General features: G+C 41.2%; 1 protein-coding gene across 2 annotated transcripts in view; it reads left to right on the forward strand.

Annotated features, from left to right (window-relative positions):
* kcnt2 (potassium channel, subfamily T, member 2) overlaps positions 1–17,850 on the forward strand; it is a 689,705-nt gene that overhangs the window by 324,674 nt on the left and 347,181 nt on the right. The window lies entirely within an intron of this gene.

Here is a 17,850-nt window from a genome sequence, read left to right on the forward strand (position 1 = left end):
ATTTTAAGCCAGACAGTTTGATACTGGTCACAGTTGAATCGGTAATTCTGCCATGTATTCTGTTGTGTTTGAACAAGTACAGTGCATTTACATATTCTTTCTGAATTCAAAGACCTGATATTTGTGTGCTAACATGTGTACCTTTTAGTAGGTGCACCACAATGCAAGCTCAAGTGACAATCCTAAATCAGATTAGCCTGGAAGAATAATGTAACTCAAAGAATTGAGAAACAAGTGAAGCTAGCTGTTTCATGCTGCAACTATGCAGCACAAGTGGTGTTCACTGTGAACAGGATGCTGCTGTCAAGCCAAGAAGACATCTGCCTATCAAATAAATGAATACTATGGTATATGAATTTCAGTGCTGGTGTGTTGCCAAGTGTGGTAGGCTGCATGTCCCGGAAACTGGAGCATTGTATCAAATAGTAACACCTATAGTTCATAACACGAAAGGTACAGATTGTACCCAACCAGCCCACACTTGTGAGACAAGTGGAATACCAAAGTCGGATCTGGGTGCCAATCATTCTAAACAGCAAAACCACTGCCAAACCACTTCAACTTAGAAAAGTACCAGAAGGTGACCTCTGGGAAGTCGAATATTCCTTTTTCGATGAATAGACCAGCTGCCTATTGTAGGTGGCCGAATCACCTATAAGATCTTGAAGAGACCCAGGCATTTCTACCAGATGGAAAGATCAGTGATTGTCCCTCCCATTTGCTGTTGTTCCACTTGAGAGTTCAGATCAACACATAAGGGAGGCAGTTTGTGAATGAGGAGAGTTCTCTTACTCTTTTCAATTTGACTTGGAATTTATTTAAACTTGAAGTCCAAATTTGGTCCAATGTCAAACTTCTGTAAATAAAAATAGATGAGGGAGTTTTTACTTCCCCTGCCTGGAAGAAACCAAGCTGCACATTTTCATTCATTTGCTTTTCTTTCCCGACAGCTCATTTTTAGCAAATCACAGTTTTCTTGTGAAGTCTCCAGGTGACTCTGGAAGAAGTCTGAAATACTGTATATGTGCTGTCACTCAGGAGACCCCACTGTAATTGCCGACTACTAAGAAACTAGTGGAGATCTTGCCACTTACATGTGACACCTATCTGTGATGGGCTCAGCATGATTGCTGCTATGTCAGCACCCTACACTTCCTTATCTCATCCACAAAACCAACCTAACTCGCTCTTCCAAATTTCCCAGCCCTTACAGCCCACCTGATCTTTAGCCTAGCTACCTCCAGGCAACTTCACAGACACAACACCCTGCTCGCTCTCTGATGATGCTCAATTCAAGCAGGCAGTTTAAGAAAGCTAGCAACATCCCACCTGGGAGTTGAATCTGCACCCTTTCCTGTCAGGAGACAGTAAGGTCTGCAGATGCTGGACATCAGAGTTGAGAGTGTGTTGCTGGAAGAACTTAGCAGGTCAGGTAGCATCTGAGGAGCAGGAAAATTGATGTTTCTGGCCAGAGCCCTTCATCAGGATTCCTGATGAAGGGCTCTGGCCCGAAACATCGATTATCCTGCTCCTCGGATGCTGCCTGACCTGCTGTGCTTTTCCAGCAACACCCTCTTAACCCTTTCCTGTCACCCTATTTTTAAAAAAAGACACATCTAGTTTACATGCTGGTGCATTCATGCTGATGGTAAAATGCATCCTTTTTAATTATCTTGAAAACGAGCTTTCAATACAACGTATTTGGCAGCAGATTTCAGTATTATTGTATAATTGTTATGGGTTCATGGTAGAGTTTGAGAATGCAACTTGTTAAGCACAGATTTGCAACAGCAACTTTTCTGTGTTTCCGAAGACATTTTTTTTCAGGTTTGGTCACTTTTTTTGTGCTCCTGGCTGTAGCAGGTGATGGCGCTGCCTGACCTCTTGCAGCAGCTCCATCATCCTACTGCAGGGAACTATTCTGATGTCAGTGAACAGGGATTGGATTAACTTTCAGTAAAGGGTCCAGCCTGCCTGGATCCAACTCTGCCAGTAAACAACTACCTGTCACTTGTTAATGTATCGAGCAGGCAAAATGCAGATGATTATAGGGTAGAAGCACAGTTGTAGGTATTCTGTACAAAGCAGACTGTTTTCCTGGTTAATGAGCCCCGTACATATCTCTCATCCTTCAGCACCTGCATTAAAGGAGAACAATTGCTTTTCCATTGACCAGAAAGCATAAATGTATATTACACTTTGGTGTCATCAATTGGCTTCACTGCCTCTTCACGCGGTGCAAAATAAACTCAATCCTCTGATATCTCGGCTTTACTCATTCAAGACTTAATGGGCGGCACGGTGGCACAGTGGATAGCACTGCTGCCTCACAGCACCAGAGACCTGGGTTCAATTCCCGCCTCAGGCGACTGTCTGTGTGGAGTTTTCCACGTTCTCCCCGTGTCTGCGTGGGTTTCCTCCGGGTGCTCTGGTTTCCTCCCACAGTCCAAAGATGTGCAGGTTAGGTGAATTGGTCACATTAAATTGCCCATAGTGTTAGGTGAATGGGTAAATGTAGGGGAACGGGTCTGGGTGGGTTGCTCTTCGGAGGGTCGGTGTGGACTTTTGGAGCCGAAAGGCCTGTTTCCATACTGTAAGTAATCTAATCTAATCTAAAAAAAAGACTTCTGACTTGAGGACAGTTTCATGATTTGGATGTATGTTCATCGAGGTCTAGACTGCTACTGCGAATCAATACTTAGCTTATCGTCAGCTCAATGACTTGATGTTTTAGTCACAAATCTCTCTGACTTGAATGTGTGCTTGAGGGAAACTGTTCAACTGTGAATGAAAATGTGTGCAATAAATCCAGAGCCTTTGATATATGTGGAAGAATGGCAGTCTAAAAAAAAACATGGCAAACAAAGAAGCTGAACCAGAAACTTGCACTGACCATGTTTTAATGCATTCTGACTAAAATGTGGCAGCTCAACTAAATAGATTCATGTTGACATGATACAGTAGGACTTGTAATGATATTTACTGATGTACTTGTGCTTCCTTTGAATTTGGCTTATTGCCTATCTCAGTCTTTAATCATAAATAGAGCATATGATTAATTCTCAAATGGCCCTCTTGTGGTGCAGAGGTAGAGTCCCTAACCCTAGATCGGGAGATCCAGGATCAAATCCCACCCGCTCTAGCGGTATGTAATAATATCTCTGAACAAGTTGGTTAGAAAAATAGGTTAAATTAAAAATTATGATTAATTCTCAGTTAGGTTGAATTGTTTTATTACGAGAGAGCAAATTAAATATGATGTGATTTTGAAATTCTTTTGTTGCTGGAGTGGTTGGCTGGATTACATGGAGGAAGTGTTTAATTAAGGTGTGCAGACATGGCACATATATCATTTTGTGCTGGTAGTTGATAACTAACAGTTATCAAACCATATCTTAAGACGGTGATATGAACTCTGTCAGAAACCTCTGAATTCTTTCAGCAGCAATTATGACCTTCCTGAAGAGTGATGACCAGAACTATGCACAAAACTCCAGCTGTTGCCTAACCATTGTCTGGTATAGTGTTACAAACCAGTTCCATAGTGAGGTTGCACAATTTATAACCGTTCCAGACTGGATCAAACCATTGAGCTCCAGGTGAGGAGTGTGAACTGGCTCCCTTTTTTCACCCATCCCCTCAGTTGGTCGCAACAAAGTTAAGTTTTAATAGGATCCCATCCCTTGCAGATATATTTCTCCCAGTTTTAAATTAAATAATGTCTTAAAAAGAGCCAATTAAGGCAGTCTATCTTGAATTAGCATAGAATGCATTTATTAATTGCTAATCATGAGACAAAATCGTAACGGAGCAGACATATCCACAGATTAAAACAAAAAGATGAATCTGAAAAGATAAAAGTTTAAATAAAAAATGCGGACCTTTTTTGAATTGTTTGTGAAGAGTTCATTGTTGACCTTGCAATGTACGTCAACGGTGATGTTGACACTTGTAGTTCAACAGATAATTTGAGATTCTTGGATTTGTAGGTTGATTAAAACTCTTTATCCTGATTCCTTTTAGCAGTGGCTGGCTGGCAGCACTCAGAGTGAAAGAAATTTTTCTCTTTTTCTTTACCTAAAGTGCAGGGGTGATTAATGACTATTCTCAGTGTCCCCCACACTACTCTAGTTCACAAAATAGGTCATCAGGCTATTAATATAGAAGGACTAGGAGAAAGTGAAGACTGCAGATGCTTTAGAGTCAGAGTCAAAAATGTGGTGCTGGAAAAGCACAGCAGGTCAGGCAGCATCTGAGGAACAGGAGTGTCGACATTTCAGGCATATGCCCTTCATCAGGGATGTGGGGGTGTGGTAGTGGGAAATGGGGCTGAGATATAAATAGGAGGGGGTGAAGCTGGGGGGGAAGGTGGAAGAATGTGGCTGGGAAAGCGATAGGTGGATGCAAGTTGGGGTGATTGTGATAAGTCAGTGGGGAGGGTGGAGCAGCTAGGTAGGAAGGAAGATGGCTAGGTAGGACAGGTCAAGAGAGTGGTGCCAAGTTTGATGGTTGGACCTGGGATGAGATGGGGGGTGGGGACTCAACTGGTTTCCAAATCTCCCCTCCCCCCCACCTCATCCCAGGTCCATCCCTCCAACATGGCACCTCCATGTTCCTTCCCACCTATCCACCCTTCCTACCGACCTATCACAATCACCCCCCACATGCATCTACTGATCACCTTGCCAGCTGCCCTCCTCCCAGCCCCACCCATCCTCCTATTTATCTCTCAGGCCCCTTCGTTTCCCTCCCCACCTCCCACATTCCTGATGAAGAGGTTATGCCTGAAACGTCGACTCTTCTGCTCCTCAGATCCTGCTTGACCTGCTGTGCTTTTTCAGTGCTACACTTTTCGACATTAACATACAGTAGTGGTGCAATTTGTTTTTAGTCCTTTTATTGTATATTCTTGGAAGGCCAAAATACACAAAATCTATAAGATATGGCTTTCTGCTAAGAAGGTTTCTTTGCCTGTTTTGAAGTTTCATTGACACTCTCCAGGAGCAACATTCCATGAGGCCCACATGGGACTTTGCTAGATAGTGAATATTAGTTGCATTTTGGCTGCAGCAGAATTATTTTAATAAATACATTTTGATTTCAAAGTTAACAATGTCCATGTTCCTTTAAGGTCTTGATCCATGGTCATGGCAGGAGTTTCAGCCTTACATAGAACCATAAGACATAATAGCAGAAGTAGGCCATTCAGTCCGTCAAGTTTGCTCTACTATTCAATGAGATCTTCATGGCTGGTCTGATAACCCTTAATTATTCTTTCTTGCCTTTTCCATATATTGCTGGATTCCCTAATGGATTAAAATTCTGTCTGGTGAAACCTTGAATGGACTTAATGGCCCAGAGTTAACAGCCCTCTGTCATAAACAATTCCAAATATTTACCACCCTCCTTATATCTGCCTTAAATATGTGAGCCTTTATTCTGAAATTAGCCCTTTGGTCCTAGACTCTCCCACGTAGGGAGTCAACCTCTCTGCATTAACCCTGTAAAGTCCCCTTTGAATCTTGTATGCTTCAATAAGGTTGTCTCTCATTCGGCTAAATTTCAAGGAGTGCAGGTCAAACCGACTCAACCTCTCCTCAATTATATCCGGTATTAGCCAAGTGAACTTTCTCTGGGCTGTCTTCACTGCAATATCTTTCCACAGATAAGAGTCCCGAAACAATTCACATTATTCCAGCTCCAGTGGTAGTCTGATGTATAGCTTTAGCAAAACTTCCCTACTTTTTTTCTCCATTCCCTTTGAAGTAAAGGCCAACGTTTCATTTGCCTTCTTTTATTACCCTCTGAACTTAGATGCTAGCTTTCTAAGATTCAAGAATGGAGACTCCCAAATCCCTCTGTTTGGTAGCTTTCTGTAGTTTTTCTCTTTTTCAATAATATTCAGCTCCTTTAATCTTCCTGCCAAAGTGCACAATCTCACATTTTCGTACATTATTTTCTATCTGCCATATTGTTTTGTCCACTTACTGAAGCTGAACATATCCCTCTGCAGATATTTTGTCATTCTCTCCTCTTGCCTTCCCATCTATTTTTGTGTCATCTGCAATTTGGACATAGTACATTCACTTTCTTCACCTGAGTCATTAACATACATTGTAAGTAGTCGTGTGGCACCTCTCCCTACCCCCCACCCCATCCAGGAGTTAGACCCTGTGGCACTGAAGGAACAGCTGTATTTCCAAGTCAAGATGATGAGTGGCTTGGAGGGGAACTTGGAGGGGTGGTGTTCCTATATATCTGCTGCCCTTGTCTTTCTAGATTGTGGTGGTTGTGGCTTTGGAAGCTGCTGTCTATGCATCTTTGGCATATTTCAGCAGTGTGTCTCATACACACATCTGCTACTGCACAGCGGTGGTAAAGTGACTGAATGGTATCACAATCAAATGGGTTGCTTTGTCCTGGATGGTGTTAAGCTTCTCGAGTGTTTTTGGAGCTGCACCCATCCAGGCAAGTAGAGAGTTTTCCATCACACTCCTGACTTGTGCCTGGTTGATGATGGACAGGCTTTGGGGAGTCAGGAGGTGAGTTATTTACTGTAGTGTTCCTAGCCTCTGACCTGCCACTGTATTTAAGTGGCAAGTCTAGTCAGTTTCTGATCAATGGTAACCCCTAGATTGTTGATAATGGGAGATTCAGTGATGTTAACACCACTGAATATCGAAGGGTGGTAGTTAGATTATTTTTTTTACGAGATGGTCATTTTCCTGGCCAATATTGACATTCTACAATCGCCATCATCCTCTTCACTATCAACTTTCCAGCCAATTTTAATGTCATCTGGATATTCTCCAATCATCCCGCCCATAATTTAAATCATTAACATCCACAAACAGAACTGCCCAGTAGACCCTGAATTTCTGTCTGTTCATGCCCATGGGTCTTATTTATTCCTACCTTACCTCGATTTCTTCCCTTGTCCAGTCCCTCCCTAATGCTTTGTGATGTTTCAAAATTTCTAGTTCATGGGTTCCACCCACCTCCTGTTTACCATCAACGTGCAAATCCTTTACACATCCATTCCCTGTCAGGATGGTCTCAGCGCTCTCTGCTTCTACCTAGAAAAAAGGCCTAAACCATCTCCATCCACACTCTTGTCCACCTGACTGAGCTGGTCCTCACCCCGCACAACTTCTCATTTCACTCATCTCACTTTCTTCAGGTCAAAGTTGTGACAATGGGTATCCACATAGGTCCCAGTTATGCCTGTCTCTTTGTCGGGTTTGAGATTCTGGGGAAGATTTGCAGCTCAGCTTGTGGATCAGGTTGTAAGTTTGCTTGCTAACCTGGTAGATTTGTTCTCAGATGTTTCGTCACCATGCTAGATAGCATCATCAGTGAGCCTCTGGTGAAGTGCTGGTATTCTGTCCTGCTCGCTAATTATCTATCTTGGATTGTTGTGGTGGCTGATATCATTTCCATTTCTGTTTCTGAGAGGTTGGTAAATGGAGTCTAAATCTATATCTTTGTTAATGGAGTTCTGGTTTGAATGCCAGGCCTCTAGGAATTCCTGTGCGTGTCTTTGTTTAGCCTTCCCCAGGATGGATATTGTCCCAATCGAACTAGTGTCCCTCTTCATCTGTGTGTATGGTATACCAATGATAGTTGGTCATGTCTTTTGGTGGCTAGTTGGTGCTCATGTATCCTGGTGGCTAGTTTCCTGCCTGTCTGCCCAATGTAATGTGTGTTGCGGTCCTTGCAGGGTATTTTGTATATGATGTTCATTCTGGTGGTTGTTGGTATGGGGTCCTTTAAATTCATCAGGAGCAGTTTCAGTGTGGTGGTGGGTTTGTGGGCTACCATGATGCCTGGAGGCCAAAGTGGTCTGGTCATCATCTCTGAGATGTCTTTGATGTGTGGTAAGATGGCCCTGCACGTGTTGTGTCTTCCTATTTAGGTCTGTTGTGCAGGAATTGGCCAACTGTGCTTATCGGGTACCCGATGTTCCTGAATATACAATGTATTTCACCTTATCTTTCTGCTTACAAATTTGTGAGCACCAAGCTGGAACCTTGATGCACCTTTGTGCTGTATGAGAGGTTACACCTCTGAAGAATGGAGCATGAGAATTTCCACACTGAATTTGGCTGCTTCCATTGCCTAATCATTTAGAAAACTGTCCAGGAGATAGTGAAGTCTGCAGATGCTGAAGATCAGAGTTGAGAATGTGTTGCTGGAAAAGCACAGCAGGTCAGGGAGCATCCAAGGAGCAGGAAAATCGACGTTTCAGGCCGAAGCCCTTCATCAAGAATGAGGCGTCTTGCCCGAAACGTCGATTCCCCTGTTCCTCGGATGTTTCCTAACCTGCTGTGCTTTTCCAGCACCACACTCTTAACTAAAACCTGTACAGCCCATTTTGAAAGGACATGCCCTTTTCTCACAACAAATGATATTAACAGTGCAAGTTTCCTGCTTACACACACTTAAAACATTGATGTAGATTCATGAATTGATATGGAGAGCACATTGTGGTATCTATCCCTCATGTTTTACAAAACTGAGTGATTTCAGCTTGTGGATGGTTTCAAAGTAGACCCTATGAAAATAGGAATGGGGATAAGGCTGTGCTGGAATGATGATCCAGATAAAAGCAATATTCTTCCATGTGAATACTGAAATTTTGGGATTCACCAAAATATGGCAGAGGCAATAAGTTTTGCTCATGAGTAGGGCAAACAATAACATGTAAATTCAGACTGTGACTTGAGAGTGTTATATTACAGATAATCATAGTTGTGCTTAAACGAAAACGCATTGGATTATACAAGAAAGAGCAGATGTGACCTAGGCAGAATCATACAAGCAATATGGATCAGAAGTTATGGAAATGAATTGAAAATCACTGTGAAGAAAGTAAATTTAAGCAACAGAAAACAAAACAAAGGGACATAAACATACCAGATAATGACTGCTGTTTTTTTTCCAGTACTGTATGTTTACAGGAGCACAAAGTTTGGATTTTTTTCACATAATTGCAATATAATAGATGCTCATGCATTTAAGACAATCTGTTGTAAGTTGATTATACACTCAGTTTTCTGAGGTCAGCTTATTGGTATGTTTTCAAACACTGACTCAAACGAGCATAGGAAACGCATTAGCGATTGGAGTGAGAATTGCACAGAAGTGAAACTGGTAAGGATGGGCACCATTAAAAGATAGTGCTAGTAAATCAGAAAACAACTGGAGAGCCTGCAAAGGCACTTCAGCCTATTGGAGCTTTTGGCAAAAGTGAAGAGACAGGGAACCACAGGAGATTATGTTGGGTATTCAGAAACAGGCCATTTGCCCCAAATGGTCTGTGCTAAGTTTTATGTTCTGCTCGGGTCTCCTCATCTTCCCTCCTTTAAGACTATCATGGAAACTTAGAAGCAGGAATATATACTCTATACTTGACCCATTGAGTTGCTTGACCATTCAACATGATTGTGGATGATCCTCTCTCAGTACCATGTTCCTGCTCTCACCCCATAACCTTTGATGCTTTAAGCCTCTAGAAATCTATTTCTTTCTTAAACGTGTTTGGTGACTTGTCCTCCACAGCCTTCTGTGGTAGAAAGATTCACTCTCTTAGGAAAGAAATAGCTCTCCATTAGACTCCTAAATGGCATACCACAGTGTGAGCCCTTGTTCTGTACACCTGGCCAGGGGTGTCGTCCTTCTTGTATTCAGTCTATCCAACCCTGTTTAAATTTTATAAGTTTTATGGAGGGACTCTCTTATTATTCTGATCTCTAGTGAATACAGGCCCAGCTGATCAAATTTCTCCTCATGTGACAGACCTGTCATGTCAGGAATCACTCGGGTGAACCTTCACTGCACGCCCTCTATGTCAAGTATATCGTTTATTGGGTACGATATTCCAAGTGTGGTCTCACCAAGACCCTATACAGCTGCTGTAAGACTTCCTTACTCGTGTACCCTTATGCAGTGAAGGCCAGCATACCACTTGCTTTCCCAACTGCTTGCTTCACTCGCGTATTTGCTTACACTGACTAGTGAACAAGGACACTCAACTTTCTTTTGTACATCAACATTTCCCAATCTATCGCCATTTAATAATACTCTGCCATTCTGTTTTTTCTACCAAAGTGGACAACTTCACACTTATCCACATGATTCTGTGTCTGCACGCTTTCGCCCCTCTCTGCCAAAATTGCCCTGAAATTTCTTTAAATACTCTTTACTGCTAACAGTCGCACCTGGTTTTATATCATTAGCAAAATTGGAAATATGATTTGATTCTCTCATCCAAATTGTTCATCTATGTTGTAAATAGCTGAGCCCAAGTATTGGTCCCAGCAGTACCTCACTCATCACTATCTTTCACTCAAACAATGACCCATTATTGCTACTCTCTGTCTCTCATCTGCTAACCAATTCTCAATCCATGCCAGTATGTTGCCACCAATCCTAAGTGATTTGATTTTGCACACTAACCTTTGGGAGTTTATCAGTACTTCCTGAACATCCAATAAATCGCATTGGCTGACTCACCTTCATCTACAATTCTAGTCACACTCTCAAAAAATCTCCAGCAGGTTTGTCAAACAGTATTTTCTTTTTATCGATACATGTTGACTTTATCTAATCCAGTGGGTATTTTCTGAGTGTTCTGTGATCACATCCTTTATAATGGACGCCAGCATTTTCCCTACAGCTGATATTAGATTAATTGTTGCAAAATGTCACTGTTTCTCCTCCTTTTAAAATAGTGACATAATGTGTGCCACCCTCCAATCTGCCAGGACTGTTCTAGAATTTATAGGACGTGACAGCCAACACATCTACTATTTCCATGTCACCTCCTATATTACCTGGGGTGTAGATTATCAGGCCCTAGGGATTTATCAGTTTTCAGTCTCATTTGTTTCTCTAGCACTTTTTTTTTGCTCATACTAGTAGTGCTATTTGTGTTGTCTTTGATGAAGACAAATTTAAAGTAGTAGTTTAACTCATCTGCCATTTCCTTGCTTTCAATGATCAGTTTGCCCATTGTATACTTTAAGGAGCGTACACTTGGCTGCCCTAATTTTTTTCAATTTTTACATATTTATGGAAGATGCTACAGTCCGACTTTACAATTTAACTCATTGTCAATTTTTGCCTCGCAATCCCCTCTTGATACTCCTTTGCTGAATTCTAAATAGTTCCCAGTCCTCAGGCTTGCTATTTTTTTCTTGCAACTTTATATGAATCTTCCTTGTGAATAATGTTAACCTTGTTTTTTTTGTTAGCTATCATGAATGTCTATTCCCTTCTCCTTCAATTTTTGTCAGTTTCCCATTAAATAAATCTGTGCTATTCACTTCAACCACTTAATGTGGTTCTGAATTCCAAGTGTTTGCCATTTTTTGGTTAAAGGAGTTTCTTCTGGATTTCCCAATGACTATCTTATCATCATGGCCCTGATCATGTTCTTTCTCATTGGTCATTACATTGGCCATCTATTTATGGGGTGATCAATAATTTCATTGGTCTGTGAGTCTGAGGTGACCCCACCTCAGCCATTTCTCGGAGCTCTAACCATACTTCATATAGTGACTGGCATTGGAGTTCCATTCACTTTAATGTTTGATGTTCTGCCCCCCAAAATGCCAGTCTTTGCAAGGGGCAAAAGTTCTGGGCCATTGAGGATTGGAGACAATATTGCTGTAGGAGACAGCCTCCATGGAACACTGGACCCTGGACCTGGACAGGCTGCCATGGATTAGCCTGTTGATCTCCATATGTGGTAGAGGGCCACCTGCCACTGGTAAAATGCCAGCGACAGCAGTAAGGAGCCCTTGTCTGGCCTTGGAATTGATCACACAACTAGCTTCAGAGTGGAGGGCTGTCCTCTGACCTTCCCCAATGCCAGCCAGGAGAAAAGGAACGTGACAGCCCTGACACATCTCGTATCCCCCCTCCATCCAATTTTCCAGACCTCCTAGATTCCAGCCTATTCTTTGAACCTTTCTTGAATCCATTCCGTTCTCTCTCTATCCACTCCCTCAAACCCTTTCATAATTATTAAGACCATAGATTAAGCCTCAGCCTCCGTTGGTCAAGACAAAGGCCAGTCAAACATTTCCTGCAACGTATTATGATGTACTTCTGGCATTGTCCCTGTAGGTTATCGCAGTTTTTTGCCAATGTTTCTTCATGTCTTTTTTTTTCCAATGTGGCAGCAAGCATTGCATGTGTTACTGTAATTGTGTTCGAGATTTAATACAGTTTTAATCTAGTGTCTTTTCAGTTTTATCCCTCTAGAAGTAGAGGAGTGAATGTCATGGTGAGGGCAAGGAATATTAATTGGTTGCAGATGGGACCTGAGCTGGGTATTCCCTCTCAGAGCAGTGCTGACTGGTCTGGTTGGTTGGCAGCTCTGTAGTTCCAGCAGCACCACTGGCAGGGCAGGTAGCTACAGAAACCAAGTACCAAACCCGGGACCTTGTGATTCCCAGGAGGGCCTGAGAATGTTGGAAGAGGGAGGGGGAGGGCTTGATAGAGAGAGGGCACCCGTGGGACCATAATGACCTTTGGCAAAGGGGGTGGGGGGGTCCTGATGGAGGAAGAGGGCTCTTGCGTGAGGTGCATCCATTTTCTGCAAAAGGCTTGAGCCTTCTAACAACTCCAATGTATGTTGCTATTTCTTTTGTTACTTTACTGTTGCCTGTTTTGTTTATTATGTCTGCCTTTAAAACAAAGTGATTCACTGCTTTAAACCCAGTTAATCCATTAGGATGATAAAGGCTCATAATAAGTAACAATGAGCCAAATCAGCTTTGTTGAGATCAGGTGACAAATGCCAAAAGAGATATTGGAGCGAAGATGTAGAATATTTAAGAGCAATGACGTTATATTTGGATGGCATCGAAACTATGCACCTTATATTCAAAAAATATTCAGTTGAGAATATTGTGCAGCAGCAATGCCTTGTAATGCCAATGTTCTGTCAATGAGTGATTTGGCATGCGTTTACAGCATATGAGCCTTATTGTCATGAGATCCCAGTCTCAGTTGATCTCCTATTGTGAGCTGCCAAGAAGAACAGTTTGGAAAATCCAAGTTTGTGGGAGGGAAAGGTCACAAATGGAGCATAGGATCCTCCAGTGTAACTATAAAATCATTATGAATGACAATGCAATGTATCTTGTTATAACGACATTCAGTTGAATGCTGTTTTTGTATGGGGCCAAAAGAACAGGATATTCAACACTGCACAGACAGGTCCTATACAGTTTAAGGATTATGATTATCTTATGGGAGAAAACAAATACTGCATCCACTTTTACCATTCTGGATATAGTGAAGGTAATGAGTGGAAATAAAGTATATCAAATTATTAAGCTTTGAGACACATATTAAATTTCCACATCTTCCTCCTATAATGCCCTGCACAACTTCCAGCTGTTCGTCTAGTAGACCGATGAAGGGTGGGCTGAAAGCACAGATTACTTCTGTTAATTTTTGACCATGCCATAATCGCGCTGTAAAATGTTTGTGACCTTGGGAAGGCTTCCAGATAATTTACTGAGCAAATCTAGACTGTATTCTCTTAGTGATCGCAATGGAGTATTACTTCTGGTTGGTGTCACATGACCACCATTGAGCTCTCTACTTCAACTAATCAGATCATAGGTCATCCCTTCACTTGCTATTCAGCTGTTGACACTTCACTCACATGATCTGACACTTCTGGTCAACTGCAGAGACTCGTTATTTGGCCTGTCCACTCACAATATTTGTATAATCTTGGGCTTTCACTGCCTATAAATTGTGTACCTGTGTGCTTTTTTTCACTTCACCTGATGAAATGAGCAGTGCTCCGAAAGCTTGTGATTTCGAATAAACCTGCTGGACTTTTACCTGGTCTCAAGTGACTTATGACTATTGCACTTAACCACCATAGTTCTTCAGTTGCAGTCTTAAATTTGGACCTTAAATAGGATCTGACGAGATTAAGTTGTAGAGCTTTGTATTATCAAGTACAACTGTGAGATTCTAATCAGTCATGTAATGTAGTGATACTAAAGAAGAGAAATACATTTGAAATTAGTTAGCTGGCGATATGTCTTTTTTTTTGGCAGGGACTTAAAGAAATCTTGTGAAACAAAAAAAAGTATGCTTTTCATATTCTATTACAGATCATTTTAATATAATCTGAATGGAGGTAATATGTTGGGGAATGGGTTTTATTTTAAGTTTTGACTTCAATTAATCACAGTGTATCTTTGTCCACTTAGATTAGATTCCCTACAGTGTGGAAACAGGCCATTTGGCCCAATAAGTCCACACTGACCCTCTAAAGAGTAACCCACCCAGACCCATTCCCCTACATTTACCCCTGACTGATGCACCTAACACTATGGGGCAATTTAGCATGGCAAATTCACCTGACCTGCACACCTTTGGACTGTGGGAAGAAACTGGAGCACCCGGAGGAAACCCACACAGTCTCAGGGAGAATGTGCAAACTCCACATAGACAGTTGGCTGAGGCTGGAATCGAACCCGGCTCCCTGGTGCTGTGAGGTAGCAGTGCTAACTACTGAGCCACCATGCTGCCCCCAATGTTCTTTAAAAATATAGATTCAAAATTTGGCAATACGTACCGTGTTTTTTTTCATGATTTACGGAAACTAATCCATGTGTTTCTCGTAAAGCAAGCCTTTAAATCTCTTGAAGGTTAAGCCAATATTATCTTGCCTGAACAACCCAGATAAAACTGTTATATTAAGTCAATGTTAATATTATGCAACTAGGTTAGTAAATAGTTCTTTATTTGCTAGTACAAAAGAACCATTGTCTCATTGACTTTTGAAAAAAAAACAAGCTAAAAAATAATTTTAAAGTAGTCAGATTCTTATTCACTGACTATGCCTATGAATTACAGACACCCATCAATCCTTTAGAGATCTGGTGCTACAGTTCAATGTTGCTCCATTCAAAATGCCAATCAGGAGCTCCCAGAAAGTGAATGGCACAAAACGATTACTCTTTTCTGAGCCGCAACACCAAGACCAAGCCCCTGTTGCATTGCAAATGTTGCTTCCCTGTGCTTGGCATAATAAAACTCTGCAGCATTTTTGACTGAATCTGCTTGCTGTGTGAATGAACAGATATTAAACATGGTCAAGTTGTTGACCATCTTATGTTTGACATGCAGTACATGTCAGTGCACACAGCGTTGTACTTAGATTCAGGTCATATTACATGACTGATATTGATCACTTGTGTTTTAGTATTGCTAGCTGTGAGGATATCAAGAGTTTGCACTATCCAGGTTTGTTATTCAGAAGATAGTTTACAATTGACATATTCAAGGCATGACTTCCATTCCTAGTACAGTTGGTAACAGAGCAATCAGTTGGTTGGGGTAAAATAGTTAATATTAACCAAAAGAATTATCATTTAAGCTCATACAACCTCCTATTTCCTCCTCTCAAACAGGGTTTTGTTTGCTTTTACAATTCAACGGGTGTACCTTTATCAACAATTTAGAAAATTGAAAATATCTTCTCTGCCTTTCCTGTCTATTTGGGATATTTTCTCTGACTCACCTTCCCCCTCATCTCTTTCTTATTCTCTTGTGCTCGAAATTCTACACTTAGTCTCACAGGTATTTAAAAAGAGTCTTTTAACTGTTTAACCAAAAAGAAGAAGGTTTAGCAATGTTTTTTTCTTGGATTCTGACCAGTTTAAATGCTGGAACCTGCAGTGTCAGGTGGCTGTAGTGATCTCAGGAGGTGAGGGCTGAAGGTCGTAATGTGAAAGTCACTCGAGGAGGGAGTACCTGGTGGCAAGGGACTCGGTCTTAGGGAGGACACCCGACTGGAAGGGTAGTGATTAAAAGGCTGTCTTTAATATAAACTAAATAAACTATAAAATATTGCTCCTGTTCTCCCTGGTTTGTCTGTAATTCCTTCAGTTATGCTTAAGTTTGTAGCTTGGGAGATCAGGTATTAATGCTTTTGCTTTCCAAGTTACTGCAGACGAACTTAAAATTCAATGAGATAACCAGGTAGGGGGGGTAATTCACCACAGTGCCAAGAATGAAAGCTAAGTTCAAACTGTTGAGTTGTCGTCTTGTTTCCTCCGAAGTGCTGAAGCATGCATAGGACCTTGATTTCTCAGTGAATGGTGGTTTTTCCAAATTGTTTTTCGACTGGCACTCACCTCTGAGATTAATGGAAGGAGGGAGAGAAGAGACTCCGATATTTTGAGGTTTTTAGTCGATCTTGCGTTCTCTCTCCTTTGTTGCTCCTGCTCTTAGTGTGCACTTCTTTTGTGGAAGCTACCTGTCATCGCTTTATTTCAAGCTGAATAGCGGTAGCCAAACTTTCACCTTTCAGTATGAGAGTTTATCATACAATTGTGAGTAGAACAAAATATCCTGTACTGATTTTCAGTGCCTCTTGAATAAAATGGCCTTTTCAATGCAGTTAGTTTCATAGATTGCATGTAGATTATCTATATTTATAAGTTAAAAATCACACAAAGGCAGGTTATAGTCCAACAGGTTTATTGGAAGTACAAGCTTTTGGAGCACTCTGAACTACCTGATGAAGGAGCAGTGCTCCGAAAGCTTGTATTTCCAAATAAACCTGTTGGACTATAACCTGCCTTTTGTGATTTTTAACTTTGTCCACCTCAATCCAAGACCGACACCTCCACACTATGTTTACAAAGTGATCATGCTGTCCATTTTACAGCAGTAGTGCCCTTTGTGAAACTTTTTTTTTAGTCTGTGATAATCTTGGGTAATAAAGTCAAGTGATGAAAGCTGAATATTTTCACAATGATCTTAGTGTTAGGTTCTCTCTTTCTTTGAATGTAGAACCAAAAAAGTTCCATACGAGTAAAATAACTACAATGAAAGTTTCAATACTAGGGAAAGCTGGATGGATGAGGCATTCAAATAACAAAGGGGATATGCTGTTAATTCTCAAAAGGTTTTTGCAGGAGTACCACAAATGTGTGCTGAGGAAGCCCCTGTAGGAATTAAACTTTATACCTGTCATTATTTTATAACCAGCCATAAATTGTTTCAAAATAAATTCACATTAAAACACTGACAGTTGGAAAATCTAAATCTGCATTGACCTTCAGCTATGGATAGCTATTTAGGGGAAATTCAAGCTGAGCTTTCTGATACAGATTGAGGTTTCTGAATCCTTCCAGCGATGACGATACTGTTAGATACTTCGTTGATGTCAGGGCTGTACTGTGTGCAATGCACTCACCTGGTCATAATGTTACTCATAGTGAACTGAACTGGCATCTATGATAATGGGGTAGCAGGAGGAGAATAAGTGTTTGGTTGCACTCTTAGCTGAGTGGACTTGTAAGCTCTTCAATATAGTCTAATCATTGTAATCATGCTTGATTCTATTGTAGTTGACTATGGGGGCATTAATAGACTCTCCTTCTCATGTTAATTATCTGATTCTAGTTTCCTACTTGCAATTGAATTTAGAGAGAGAGACTTTGCTCTCATCCTTTCTTGTATTGTGGAACATCTTAGCCTAATCTTTCATCTGAAATGAATATAGGAATTGTTGAAACACTCAAGTGTGTCTGTATAGATATCTGTTCAGAGAGTAGATGAGAAGCTTCGAATGTGAATCCTTCCTGAAAACTGGAAGGTACTTGAGATTAACAGGAGAGGGGACAAGACAAAAGAAATAAAACACAGCTAGGCAAAAGAAATGAAATGGCCTTTTTATAGTCTGATTTTTTTTGGTACTGAGAATGTGTGTGTCCATGGGTAATCACTTCACTATTTGTGCCTCATTTTAAGGTATGGCTATTGCAGAATACTCTTTATTGAATGAGGGTTAGTTTCCTG

Source organism: Chiloscyllium plagiosum, chromosome 11, assembly GCF_004010195.1.
Source record: "Chiloscyllium plagiosum isolate BGI_BamShark_2017 chromosome 11, ASM401019v2, whole genome shotgun sequence".
In the NCBI taxonomy this organism is placed as follows: Eukaryota; Metazoa; Chordata; class Chondrichthyes; order Orectolobiformes; family Hemiscylliidae; genus Chiloscyllium; species Chiloscyllium plagiosum.